The sequence below is a fragment of the Callithrix jacchus genome, chromosome 14 (assembly GCF_049354715.1).
Source record: "Callithrix jacchus isolate 240 chromosome 14, calJac240_pri, whole genome shotgun sequence".
Lineage (NCBI taxonomy): Eukaryota > Metazoa > Chordata > Mammalia > Primates > Cebidae > Callithrix > Callithrix jacchus.
In genome coordinates, this window is record NC_133515.1 from 92,867,197 (window position 1) to 92,879,491 (window position 12,295).

The 12,295-nt window shown below is 37.6% G+C and overlaps 1 pseudogene; it reads left to right on the forward strand.

The window, feature by feature from the left end:
* The first annotated feature begins 11,583 nt into the window (after nucleotides 1-11,583).
* On the forward strand, nucleotides 11,584-11,701 carry LOC118147539 (5S ribosomal RNA; annotated as a pseudogene).
* Nucleotides 11,702-12,295: the final 594 nt, after the last annotated feature.

Below are 12,295 nucleotides of genomic sequence, written 5' to 3' on the forward strand. Positions count from 1 at the left end.
GCAGTTATTCTAATCAGGCTTCACAGAATATTCTCAACTCCCCTACTACTGGAATAAATGACTACTTCAGTAGAATTCACTTTCAATATCATTGCAATGCAAAAGGCCCCCAAATCCACCACACTGCAAAATGGATACCACAATACCATAAGTGTACAGAATGTCTATTGATTTATTTAGGAAGCAGTGGAAAGGGAAGTATCAATAACATAATACATATGTATTTTCTTTTTCTGACAAAAAGGGATAAGCATGATGAAAAACATGGTTAATGTTTTCTAGATTTGATGCTATATATATTTTCCTCCAAATACAAATATGAAGAATTGCATCCATCTGTTCATATATCCATCCAGAAAGGTACATACCTGTGTACTTAAATTGTCCTAAAGAAATGCATGTCAACATGAGGAAAGTACTTAAATCTTAAGGAGAAGATGGCCTGATATTAAACACTGCCTGGATGAAATCTTAAACCAAGAATCCTGGTTGTCCCTGGACTATAAACAGTCTTTTTTTATCTGCTGATGACCATCCAAATGGTCCAGATGGAAATGCCCTCAATTCCTTAGATTAATGGGTAGCAAACTTCAGTCTGCATGAGAATCAGTTGCAGAACATATACATATGTATGTGTGTATGTATATGTATATACTGCTTGCCACCTTGTATACTTTTCCAATTGTGCACATTTTATATATTACCTGCTTTCTAAAGACCAGCTAAGAAACTCCCATTCGGATCTCAAAATGTTTTATGTATACATAGTCATGCATACACACACACACACACACACACACACACACACACACACGAGTCATGCATCCCTGGGAGAATCAGTCTTTTTCTGTTCCATGTTTTACCTAGTCATACCAGAGCTAATAATATTAGTTGCCTTATGTACATAAATATATATATGTGTGTATATATAAAACATTTACATATGTAAACATACATGTAAACATATATAAAACAAAATATTATAAATGAAATATATATAATAAAATATACCCTATATGTAATTATATACATATATATATATAAATTTCTGGAGATTATGATTTACTAGATCTGAGGGGAGATGAGGTTTACAGAAGTCTAGTCTGGTTTTCATATCATTACAGGCAAAACGAAAACTTGATCTGCAAGTATTCTGAGGATCATTACTCTAGACTTTAAATCGTTTTTGCTAACCTGAGAAGGCATACCGCATATTGGGTTGTGATCAGACTTTTTCTGAGGCCTGATAAATTGTCATATGTCATATGTCATGTGTTTGAACCAAGTGAGGAAAAATCTGTACAGAGCTATGAGGTGCAGCCAGTGTACAGTAATGGGGTAAAGGAAAAATGTTAGGAGCTAAACTGCCTGAATTTGAGTCCTAACCGCACTACGAATTAGTCATGCATCCCTGGGAGAATTAGTCTTTTTCTGTTCCATGTGTCTCCTAGGCACAATAGAGCTAATATTAGTTGCCTATTCGATGGTTTTGCTGATTAAATGAATTGAAACAGAAAAAGAATAAAGGGAGAGAGAATGTGCACATAGAAATGTGTCTGCAGCATAGCAAATTAATTGTATAAAGTCATATTAATGTATATGCAGAAACTAACAAAACTGAGCAACAAATACAGGTGGAAGTATTATAAAAGTTTAGTTGATTTGGGTGTTTAAGGAGAATGGATTGATTCAAGAAGGAAGAGAGTAAGAAGCCTTCAGACAACTATAGTAGACTTTCAATGACCTGAGAAGTTACTAGAACATAGCAGTGAGAGTCTCTGAGCAAAGTCATCAAATATTCATTTTATGCAAGCAGGGTATTGTGATTCTTTTCTATTTTCTCTTTTAGCATCCATTGGTAGACACCGGCTTTTTAGAGAGTATATTCATCGAAGGTACTCCGCGAGTATCTGGCCATCGTTCTCCTGTGGACCTTGTCTTGTAGAAAGTTGAAATAATTGAGAGATGGAGCAATATGTGTTTTTATTTTTGTACACACTGTGATCCCGATTCTGACATTCACCTCTGGTCATATCACATAGTAGAAGAAAGGGTTTATGAGCCCAGACTCAACTAAACCAATATAGACGTGTTTCTCCTAGCTGAGGAGAATTCTTTTTCTATGATAACATGGGGATATACTTTGAAAAATGCATTGGCAGATGCAAAAGGATTTGCATTCAAAAAGGAGAAAATATATTGTTTTTAAACACATTTCACTAAAATACTACATATTATAAAGTGAAATTTTTAAAAATGTGCTGTAGCAGTAAAAATAAAATAACTCATTGCTTAGTACTAAGATTATAATTGATAACGTTTTGAGTGTATCATGTATTTTTGGAAATAAAAGCTCACTATATATCCATCTATGAGAATTATACAGGATATTTGATTTGTATTTCATTTGGTTTGCAAAACATGGTATCATGTCCAGGTTTCTCTGTCTTAAAATTAGTTGACAACCTTATTTTTATTGATGTGCTCTAATGGATATGGAAGTCTTCTGCTTTTGAGCAAGTAGGATTGTTTGTCATTCTTCTCCATTATAAATAATGATTTGTATATAAAATTGTTTTCTAGAAAGACCGTTCCGATTTACAAATCAAGTACAGTGCAAGAGAACATTCTTTTTCCTGTACCCTTGTTAACATGGAGTATGAATAATTATTTTAAAATTTTAAAATTAGCTAGTTCAATAAAGGACTTGTTTTTACTATTTTTTCCTGAATTTATCATTTACCAGTAAAGTAAACTTAGTTTTAACCAGTTGAGGATATAGAATTTGGAAATGAAAATTTAGTGCCAACTGTATGATCTGCGTTCCGTTCTTGACTTCTCTCCCTGCTGATTGGGCTTAAAAATGAGCCTGCCACCATCTGTCTGTGTCTGCCCCATTTCTGTTCCTCAGAGTCATGCATGGGTACAATCATGCAGACACCCCTTGATTCCACACATAATCAAGAGGAAAATTTAAAACCCCAGGAAAAAAGCTTTTCACAGAACAAGAATTGCATTCTCGATCTTTACATGCTAGAAACAGCCTTCAATTTTCTCCATGGAGATCTGTTTTATGTGTTATTTTGGTTTGCTTCTAACCCTGTTTTCTACTGCAAAAAGGCAATTTCTATTACTGGACTCTTGATTCGATGTGCCGTTAAATGCTACATCACAGCTGAGTTTCAATATTTCACAGTAGATGGGAAAAGTATTAACAAAGTTTGTGTTTCCCTCCGCATGTAATAACCACTAATTCACAGGAGTTAGGGGTTTCAGTGGTCTGACTCTGTACTTCTATAACAGCATATTTTCTACCTTTTTCATCAAGATTTCACCCAAATATAGTATTTTTAGAAAACTCTCTGGTTTGCCTATTTGACAGAATGTCAACCTCAATCATTGAACTCAAGTGCTTCAAACCTCTGACACCCTTGGACAGAGGAAGGCCAGAAAACCTCAAGGACAACAGTCAATCCCTGGTGTAGTCTTCTTAAAAGCATTACATTTCACCCTAGAGCTGCCTAGTACCATCATCTGTTCTCTGGGTCAGATAATTCCCACCCCCAAAAAAATCATTTAGAAGACCCAGTAAAATCCAACTTATACTTGAAGCTTGTCTTGAAGATGGTAGTGGAAGCAATTCAGCTTCTGAAAGCTATTAGAATTCCTTCCTGGTCAAGGAGGTTCATTTTGTATGTTTACATGCCTGGGTGGGTACCAAGTGACCTTAAAGATCATCATATCGGCCAGGCACAGTGGCTCACACCTATAATCCCAGCACTTTGGGAGGCCAAGGTGGGCAGATCACCTGAGGTCAGGAGTTCAAGACCAGCCTGGCCAACATGGTGAAACCCTGTCTCTACTAAAATTATAAAAATTATCTGGGTGTGGTGGTGGGCTGTAATCCCAGTTACTCAGGAGGCTAAGGCAGGAGAATCGCTTGAACCTGGGAGGCAGAGGTTGCAGTGAGCCAAGTGCACCACTGTACTCTAGCCTGGGGGACAGAGTGCAGTAATGCATCTAAAAAACTTGTCATATAATCATATATTCTGATGATGCAATTCCATGAAAGTAATTGTCAGTGGAGGGCCAGGATCAGAGTGTGAACCTCAAAATGTGAGCCTCAAATGAAACTGGATGGATGGAGAAGCTAGTATCATTCTTACTGGAAGCTGTTTTGTTGTTATTTTCATTGTGGTTTATGTTCTGTTCTTTTCACCTTTTTCTCAATGACTTCTCCACAGGGGTATCTATAGCACAAAACTACACTGTAAATTCCTCAAGGGTACTTTGAAGTCTGACAGATCTGAATTGTAAGCCAGGTTCACCAATTACTGTGTGATACCAGTAAATTTATTTGTTTTTTTTTTTAATCTTAGTTTTCCCATGTGTTAAAAAAAAAAAAAAGAAAAACATATTCTAAGGTTGTTTTGGGGATGACTTAGGTGCATATGTACAAATGCCTTCCACACTACCGGAACATGGTAAACGTGAAGATGTGGTAGCTAGTTTAAAGTATATTTCTTATCAACCTTCATGGCATCAAAATTGGGTTGGCCACAGGATCAACATTTTAAAATTATTTTTGGGTTTGAATTGAGCTAGAGTGGAGCATTTTAATATATCTTATTGATTTATTTATCCTTTCAAATACTCCTTCAGTCTTCGTTTTGGAGAATTTGTTTGAAATATATTATAAAAAACAGATGATAGGAGAAAGCAAAACAAGCCATATTGTTTTGGCACACAGTAGGTACTAAATAAATATTTGTTGAGTGGATGAACATATGTGTATACTCCAAGCCACTCAACTCAGTGGAAGAAATTATGTATTTCAGTACTGGGCCTCAAGCGTGGTACTGAGGGAGATGTAGTGATAGAGAGGTTTCAAGTTACTCTGTATGTGCAAGAAGTTTTACTCAGCTAAAGGCAGAACATCTAATGATCTATAATTTTGCTTTCCTAAAAAGTTAATCTCCTACAAGGAAAGCCTTAAACAAAATTCTGTCTCTGACAAAAAAGAAGTGGTTTATGTATTGGAAACCAAGGTATCTTAGAAAAAGGAGACCGTGATGTCCATAATTTATGACAGAAGAAACAGGACTTGGACCTGAGGTGTTTAGATGTTGAAAATTCAGAGAAAAAGTTTACAAGATTTCAGATTTCAGAATGTGAGGTGTTTTGTCTTTTTTTTTTTTTTAACTGGGTCTCACTCTGTGCCCAGACTGGAATGCCGTGGTGTGATCTCCGCTCACTGCAACCTCTGCCTCTCAGGTTCAAGGGATCTTCTCATCTTAGTCTCCTGAGTAACTGGACCACAGGCATGTGCCACCCCAACCAGATAATAAACTTTGTTGTTGTTGTATTTTTAGTAGAGACAGGGTTTCGCCATGTTGCCGAGGCTGGTCTCAAGTGACCGACCTACACCTGCCTCTCAAAGTGCTGGGATTATAGGTGAGCTACTGCTCCCGGCCAAGAATGTGAGCTTTTAAATGAAGAGGTGATTTGATCTTGCAGGGGAGATGTCAGCAATGAATTTCGAGCTCATAGTGGTAAATGATTCTAATGAGCAACACTGACAGAAATGCCCCAGGGTTCCTAAAAAGATGCCAAAGAACTCATAGACTGAGTCAGATCTGCAAGGGGCGTGAGAAAGGAAGTGAAAGTAACACATGGCAAAAACAAACATAGTATGGTAAGAAGGATGATAGGGATACTAAAAACCCCCAAGGAACTGAAAGCTCTGAACAATGGTAAGCTCCACTTATCCCAAGCAAAAGATGTAGTTACTTTGTCTAGAAAAGGAAGATGACCTAGAAAGAGAAACTGCTACTGGAGAATGACTGTGAATTCTCTTTTATCTCCTATGTAGTAGCCTAACTTTTAAGAGCTGTCTGTATTTCCTGACATTCAACTTACTTATTTTTGTTTTAATTTAAATTTTTTACATTAATTTTTGTGGGTATATAGTTGATGTGTATATTATGGGGTACATGAGATGTTTTGATACAGGCATGCAATACATCAAATCACACCATGTAAAATGGGGTGTCCATCCCCTGAAGCATTTACCATTTGTGTTACAAACAATTATACTCTTAATTATTTTAAAATAAACAATTACATTATTATTGCCTTTGTTCACCCTCGACTTACTTCTTAGTACACTTTGGCCTGGCTTCTGCTCCTGTCACTGCACTGGCACTGTCGCATTTACAAACATTAATCTTAAGGACATTTTCCTGTCCTCACCTTACTTCTTGTCGCAGCATTTTAAATTGTCTCCTGCTTTCTCCACACTCTGCTGTGCTAATTCTTGCCTCTCTAACAAACCTTTAAATGTTTGTATTTTTTTGACAATTGCATTTTTATTGCAAAGTTTATGACTCTTCTAGTGATGTTTCCCAGAAATATATCCACTGATTGTACCAATTCATGAAAATTTTATAGTGCATTTATTACTTTTGCTTTTTCTGTTTTAATTTCACATGACTTTTAAAATGTATGTATGCCCATGTCTGAGAGTTCTTATCCAAATTACTGTTTCAAAATCATACTAGGTAGTAAATAATTTTTTTATTGTACTTTAGGTTCTAGGGTACATGTGCAGATCATGCAGGATCGTTGCACAGGTACCCACATGGCAATATGGTTTGCTGCCTCTGTCCCCCCGTCACCTACATCTGGCATTTCTCCCCATGTTATCCCTTCCTGACCTCCCCACCCCCACTATCCCTCCCTTCCCCGCCTCCAGCAGACTTCAGTGTGTGATGCTCCCCTCCCTGTGTCCATGTGTTCTCATTGTTTCACACCTGCCTGTGAGTGAGAACATGTGGTATTTGATTTTCTGTTCTTGTGTCAGTTAGCTGAGAATGATGATTTCCAGATTCATCCATGTCCCTACAAAGGACACAAACTCATCATTTTTTATGGCTGCATAGTATTCCATGGTGTATATGTGCCACATTTTCCTTGTCCAGTCTATCGTTGATGGGCATTTGGGTTGGTTCCAGGTCTTTGCTATTGTAAACAGTGTTGCTGTGAACATACGTGTGCATATATCTTTATAACAGAATGATCTATAATCTTTTGAGTATATACCCAGTACTGAGATTGCTGGGTCAAATGGAATTTCCTCAAATGTTCATATTTCTTAAGCATTGCGCTTAAGACTGCCCTTAAGAAAAGGCCTTCTCTCTTTCCATTTTGCATTTTATCTCATAACCAACATTTTACATGAAGCTTGACATGTCAACTTTTATATATCCCAATATCAATCTAGATCTGCCTCTTAAAGTGAGGTTTGCAACTCAGATTTCTCATTGAAGCTGCTTACTTGGCAGCTGTGTTCAAATTCATCTCAATTCAGTATGTACAAAACTAAACTTCTGGCCAGGCACGGTGGCTCATGCTTGTAATCTCAGCACTTTGGGAGGCCGAAGTGGGTGGACCATCCAAGGTCAGGAGTTCAAGGCCAGCGTGACCAACATAGCAAAACCCTGTCTCTACTAAAAATATAAAAATTAGTTGTGCATAGTGGCAGGTACCTATAATTCCAGCTACTTGGAAGGCTGAGGCAGAAGAATCTCTTTAACCTGGAGATGAAGGTTTCAGTGAGCCAAGACTGCGTCACTGTACTCCAGCCTGGGTGACAGAGCAAGACTCTGTCTCAAAACAAAAACAAAAACAAAAACAAAAACAAAAAACGTAAAACAACTTCCAATTATCTCTTTTTTATGGTGGCAGCATGTTTTTTTCTGTGTTCATATTTTCTCAGTTATGCAAACTAGAAACATCTCAGTTATTCTTGCCCACTCATAGTGATTATCACTGCATATTGCTGATTTTCCCTCCTAAATGTGTCTTAAATATTATTAATGCTCCCGTGTCACCAACCACCCTATTTCCAATCCATCATTAAACCACCTGAACTAGTGCAAGAGCCTCTGCCCTTCTTCCTCCTCATCTTGGCCCTGTTAGAGGTGATCTTCAGGCTGTAGCCCAAACATCCATGTAAAATAGAATTTGGAGTTTATTGCTTCTCAACTAAAATCCTGCAGTGGCTTCCCATTGCAAGCAGCCTGGCTGCCGAGCTTCTTAGCAAAACTGGAAGGCCCAGCAGGGTGCAGGCCCTCACTATCTCTCTTGCCTCATCTGCCATGGTTTCATGCTTTGCTCCTCAAGCCTCCATCACAATAATGTTCCACGAGCAATTCTGTCATTGTTATTCTGTTCTTAGTTTAATGTTCATTTTCATAATAGTTATTCGTATACATGGTTTTCTAAACCTGTGGTTTTACCAGTCAATCAACTCCATAATTCTAAGTGACATGCATACATTGTTACTATTTATTTTTAAAGGAACTTTCATTGCATTTATACTGTTGAAAATAAATATCCATTATACATTACTCTATACACAGGCTTCTCATTTTTCCATCCCAAAATATGATTCTATCAGGTTTTGCTTAAATTAATTTTAGCATTTTTATTATTTGCCTATGAAATAGTATTTGTGGCCAAGCCATGTGGTATAGTATGATTGTACATTTTTATAACTTTTTTTGTTTTTCCTTAATAATTTCCTTATCTTTTAATTTTTATTATACTTAGCATTAATTCATCCTCAAGATTTCAGGTGACAATATATATTTCTTTTTGGCATATTTAAGCACATCAGGGAATTTCTCAATTTAGATTTGTTAAATTTAACGACTTAGTTTATCTCGGATAAGTTCTCTGTCTTCCTGCTCCATTCTGATGGGTTGTTCTTTAGATCTGCTGTCCAGCTCGTGCTCTGAGGTCTCCCTTCACCATCATCTTTGTATTTGATGACCCTGTCTTTGGGGATGAATTTCCTTTTCCACATGTCCATTTGTCTTGATAACCCATCATTTTGTTTCAGTTTGTAGTATTTTCTTGAGAAAGATATTTAATAACATTTTTGACAACATCTGTGATAAACCATGGCCCATTTCAGAAATAAGGTTCATGAAAGGACTAATTATAGGGTTTGGTCTTGTAGTAAGTAAGTTTGGGAAGGATTGAAGGAATTGCGCTCTGTTCTCAGTTGGATGCTATCAGGAAGTAGGGGCAATCACATGGGGCATCTTAATCATTCCTTTCTAGAAGGTGAGAGAAATGAAGCTTGCTAAGATTCCAATTGGTAAAAAAAGAAAAAAGCAGCACTTACTCCCATTGGTTAGGAAAGGGCTATTTGTGTACTTTTGTAGTTTAGACAATGTTTTGTTTCTGTCTGTGCTCATCGGGATTATGAACTAGCCTTATTTTTGCCTTGTTCCGTCACGGACACAGAGTGCCCTTGTCTGATGTTAATTTTCTGTGAGGTTGTATCTGTTGGACAGAACAAGGCCTAGACAACCATTAAGTGCTAGGTCAGTTTCCAGCAACACTAGGGCCCAGCTGAGAATTCCTGGCCAGCTCCCACTGTCAGGCGCTGCCTTTCTTTTTCTTACCTTTAATTTCTTGGCTCACCTTTAGTGGAATTTATCTTATTTGCTTGTTGAACAAAGTGGCTAACCCTCTGATGATCTTTTGCTTTGTTTTATCGTGTCTATTTTCCATCTTTGTCTTTTTCTGTTTTCTTTCTGGGAGATTTCCTAAATTTAACTTGAATCTTTTCCAGTAAATTTAATCTTCAAGAGTTTTTTGTGGTTCTCCAGACATTTCTTTTCACGGCATTCTGTTCTTGTTCGTGCATAGAATACCTTATTTTGTTGCTGTGAAGATAGGAGAAAGTAAAGATGGTTGTGGCTTGTTTTGCTTTTCTTTGCTTTCGTTTTGTCTTAGGGTTTTCTTTTCTGCATTGTTTTTTCTCTTCTATTTTTATATATCCTTTTCTCTGTGAATTTATTTCCCCCTTTACTGATTCTTGTCTCTGCTTTCATATTTATAGCGAAACACTGAGGAAGGCTGTGTTCATGAGTGTTTTTCTTTTTTTCATGTTAATGAGGTCATCGTTGGGTGCGGTGGTGAGATTGCTTCTTGGACGACCCACAGCCATTACTATGTGTATGTAACTCTATTCACTCGACTAAGTTAGTTTTTAGTTTTTCAGAAACTGGACATCACATCTGACTAAGAATGTAAACCTTGCTTCCAGGGATAAAGGAGAAGAAAGTTGGGCACAGAAGTTTGGGGTTTCAAACTGACTCTGTACGGTTTTGGTTATTCCACCTTTCCAACATAGCACCCCTGCCCTGAGCTGGCCTTGATGCTCAAAATTCAGAGTCACGTGCCATTAAAGGAGAGGGGCAATGCCCAGTTTGACTTCATCATTGAGAGAAGAGTGTTTCTCAGAGAACCTAACTTCTCCTATAGACGTTCAGTCCATTTTGCGTAGCCTCACTGGAACTCATTTTTAGAAATTATTGAACTGCTCGTGTGTGTTTTTCTCCTGGGGTTCCCCGGCATATATTCGCATCTTCATGATTCTTGTTAGTGTCGTTACTAGCTTGTGTGTTTATCCTCTGAGTCTGTGAAGTGAGTTACTACTTGTTTCTCTGTTCTCTACCTCGTCATTTTGTTGTTGTTGTTCCCTGCCTTTCTTTTCCTTTGTCTCTGAGGATTTGCGAGTCACTAAAACTAATCAAATGAGTTTAAATCTTCATATTTAACTGGAAGCCTCAGTTCACACTTCAGACATGAGGATAAATTAAATTTTGAAAGATGACCATGGCATGGATACTGAGCCAGAATCTAGAATCAGATATTAAAAAGAAAATGTTTAAGTGATCAGAAAGGGAAGTAGCATATGGTTTTGTTAAGAATAAGCCACATTGGCCAAATGCAATGGCTCACGCCTGTAATCTTAGCATTTTGGGAGGCTGAGGCAGGTGGATCACCTGATGTCAGGAGGTAATGACAAGCCTGGCCAAAACAGTGAAACCCCATCTCTACTAAAAAAAAAAAAAAAAAAATTATTTGGGCGTGGTCGTGGGCACCTGGAATCGCAGCTACTCGGGAGGCTGAGGCAGGAGAATCACTTAAACCAGGAGGCGGAGGTTGCAGTGAGCTGAGATGGCACCATTGCACTCTGGCCTGGGCTACAAGAGCAAAACTCTGTCAAAAAATAAAAAAGAATAAGCCATATCGATCTATTCTAATTTCCTATGTTAATAAGTTAACTAACCTGGCAGATCAATGAAATGCATTAGGTAGAGTAAAATAAATCATAGAATGGGTACTTGAAGATATTCTTATTGACATAATGTTGGGAAATAGTGTGTGTAGTGAATAGGACCAAGGACTTTGGTTTTTATACATAACATAGGGTTATATCATGGCTCTGCCAACTGTGTGACCGTGGATGAGTTATTCAACCGTTTATGCACAAGTTTACTCTTCTGTAAAAATGAGATTAATAATTTATTTTAAAAAGAAGATTAAATGTTTATTAAAGTCGTTGAATATTTTAAATAGAGTAATATATATACAATGCTATGCCAAACTGTCATCAGCTTAGCCTCGCATCCGACCTCATCTTTATTGTCCATTGCATCATGGTGGAGAAGCTGGGGCTACATTTCCCAGAATCTTTTTCCAGTATGCTTTTATATTCTAGTCCACAGCTATGCCACCCTGAACATACCTGATCTCCTGTGATCTTGGAAGCTAAGCAGGTTGGGTCCGGTTAGTACTTGGATGAGAGAGTACCTGGGAATACCAGGTGCTGTAGGCTAAAATTTTTTAAAAAGGGGATAAATAAATAAGAGTCTGCCAATGAGAAACAATGGTCTGAGATGCCAATGTGGAAGTAAAGGCAGCTGCAGGCCAACTTGTAAACAAAAGATAGATGCAAGATACAGGGTCCCATTCTGGTCAACTCCCTCAAACCACTCACTTTACTCCTGCATTCAGTAGAGATCAATTACCACAGTCTCCTTGAACAAGCTCCATCAAATTCCATGCCCCCTACTGCAGGCAACTGAGCGCATCTTCCAGGAATTGACCTGTGGCTGCCCAGGTTTACAGATGTTGTGAAGTCTTAACAGTAGCTTCTCTGACCTTCACTCACTCATCTCTTCCAACTTTTCAGTAACTTCTAGAACACTGTATTAAAATGTTTTCTATTCGTTCATATTGATATGTATGTAGATGGTGTATCCCGTGATATATATGTGGGAAAGGAAATTGATCAGAAGTTGACCACTATTAAGGCTTCATATATGGGGGTTCATTTTGCCACTCTGTCTCCTTCTACACGTGTTTAAAAAACAACAAGATGAGTTAAAATATATTTTCACATAAACAGGCACAAAACTCTTTCTTACTT